The sequence below is a fragment of the Styela clava genome, chromosome 14 (genome assembly GCF_964204865.1).
Source record: "Styela clava chromosome 14, kaStyClav1.hap1.2, whole genome shotgun sequence".
NCBI classification, from domain to species: domain Eukaryota; kingdom Metazoa; phylum Chordata; class Ascidiacea; order Stolidobranchia; family Styelidae; genus Styela; species Styela clava.
Genome location: NC_135263.1, coordinates 14543473 through 14546105, shown reverse-complemented (window position 1 = coordinate 14546105; position 2633 = coordinate 14543473).

Below are 2633 nucleotides of genomic sequence, written 5' to 3'. Positions count from 1 at the left end.
TTTGCAGTGGTTTTTCAAAGGCCCTTCCCATTTGTCTACCTGGTTTTGTATCACTGGATGCTTTTTAACATCCTGGGACAAGATAACTCAGTCAGTCAGTAGGCTGGGCGTTTCAAAACGCCGCTGTTTCGACTTTCAAAATGGATATGCGGCGAGGCGGTGTGGCTCATCGTGCTAAGCGTTAGGAATACGCTCGCCACCGCTCCTCTAATTACTTGCGTGGGTTCGCAGGTTCGAATCCCTATATTATGACGTCAAAACAAATGCAAATGTAGAAGGATAATTGGGGCTGAATTTAGCTCAACGATGGGATTTTAGAAAAATATTTCATTAGTTTGTTTATATTTGAAATAGTCAAGGTTATGGCCATCCCCAAGGATCTGTGGCAACAGATGAAGTAGCAAATGAGCCCAACCATTACATGAGATGTGGGCAGAGTTGCCCTATGCTGAGCTGCTTGTGAGTCCCATCCTTAACAATGACGTGATAGGGTTGTAGCAGGCTTGTAACAGATCTGGCTTTTAGAAGTTGAATTTAGCAACACACTAGCAATGGTTCTAGGTTTTAGCCTACCTTGCCTAGAGGCAACGCCGGATTACCCATTAAACAATATAAGCACGTGCTTAGGGCACCACAAAAATTTTATAGCAGAATTTTCAATGGTGTTTAATAAAATATTACGAGTTCATCAGACGATTCAGACTTCAGAATGTTCGCTTATTTTTCTCTTCGAGTATCATATTAACCTTCTTTATTAAAAATAAACACTGAAGCTTTTTTATTGGACACCAAATGAACATAGGAATCGTTTTCCTAAACTGTTGTTGTTGTTCATTCTGGTATTCTCTTTGTTGCATTTTTGCTTTCAAAAATTTCTTTTCAACGATTGGGCCGTAGAATTAGGGTATTTTTTTTATTCATTTTGAAAATTTCTTTGGGCTTCATGGGATTCGTTTTCACTCGAAAGTTTCGTGTAGCGACATCATCAAAATTAAAAATATCGCACTTTGTGGCGGCTGCTCGATCGCGTTTCAATGAGCTAGTGGTCAGCGAAATCGGGAGTTTTTTGACAAGATAGACCAAGGTGGCCCAAACCCTGATGTTTGTTAAAATCACGTAATTTCAATGCTGTGTCCATAAACATCGATGCGATACCAATATGGGAATGGCGTCCTGTGAGCTGTGATCGGTATAAGAAGAATGAATTGTCTTGTGAAGATAGGACCAAGCCGGTTAGATGAGTGAGTAATGCTTCTCATCTCAACTTGCACCATAAGCTCGCGACAGGTTTTATTTGAAAATACGTTTGATGCCTTTATTTCTGTAAAAACACTCCTCCGTTTTCAAACGTGAGCCATGTACGTTTTGAACCTTATCTAAGGTTTTGTTTGCTCCCCTGATTTCATAATCAGTTTTTATTTATTTATTTTCACCGATCATTTCATTGTTATGCTGATTATGGAGTCGAAATAAACTTATACTTATAAATACGGGTTTCGGTTCAAAAAATAGACAGGAATTTACGGTAACGTTAATCACCTTTTGACGTACGGGTTTCACACGTTACAAATTGTAGCAGTTGTAATGTTTGCCACCGCCAAACAAAACCGCACATCCACCTTCAGTAAGTAGGTTACCGGTACGCTACACAGCGTTCTTGTACGATGCTGACTGCCTGAACGCCGAACTTTTGGCTGATCGGTCGGGATGCCGGGACAAGACGTTGAAAAGCGGGACTGTCCCGCCTGAATTACATACTGATAGTTAAAAATAAATAAAAATTATTTGCTACACCATATTAAAAAATTTATAATGTTTGCCACTGCCGAATTGATCGATTTTATAAATGAGAGTGAACAGTAAAGATAACTTTTATGAAAATAATCTATAATATAAATGTAAGATAGCAAAAAATTATTTTGCAGAAAATAGCATCATAAAGATGAATAATAGAATTCATTGTTATTTTTTGATATTTCCTCCCTTTGTCTCCACTACACGCCTCGATTTGTTTAAAACGTGACTGGATAGGATAGGATTTTACATATTTATCCCGGGGGAGAGGAAAGCCGATAAGACTGCTTATCCATATGGCGAACCACGGCCTCTCGTCCGGTTACCATTCCAAGTCGGGTATGGAATTAGTTATATTGTTTGTTTTCGGAAGCATGGACTTGGTGGTAGAGGAAGCCGTAACCGACCAGCCAACGACGGCGAGGAGTCCAGCAATCCTCTCGCACATAACCATCTCTGCACGGGATTCGAACCTGCGAACCCACGCAGAGTAATCAGAGGTGCTGTGGCGAGCGTATTCCTAACGCTCAGCCCGTTGAGCCACACCGCCGCGCCTAAACTGCACGAGGCACGTATGGTTTCTTCTGAAATTTTGTCCCAACAAGTCATCGATCTATGCTTTAGAGCAGTAGTCGGCAACACCGGGCCGCGGCCCATTGCCGGTCCGCGGAAAGATTACTACCGGTCCGCAGCAAGGTGACACAAAAAACGCACAATGACCTAATAGCATTGTTACCAGTATGTGAGGTCAGGTTTTCAAAATTGACAACTACAAAAACGAAATACTGAAGTAGGACGAACGTAAGAGACACGTTATACCTTTGTTTTTGAATGTATTG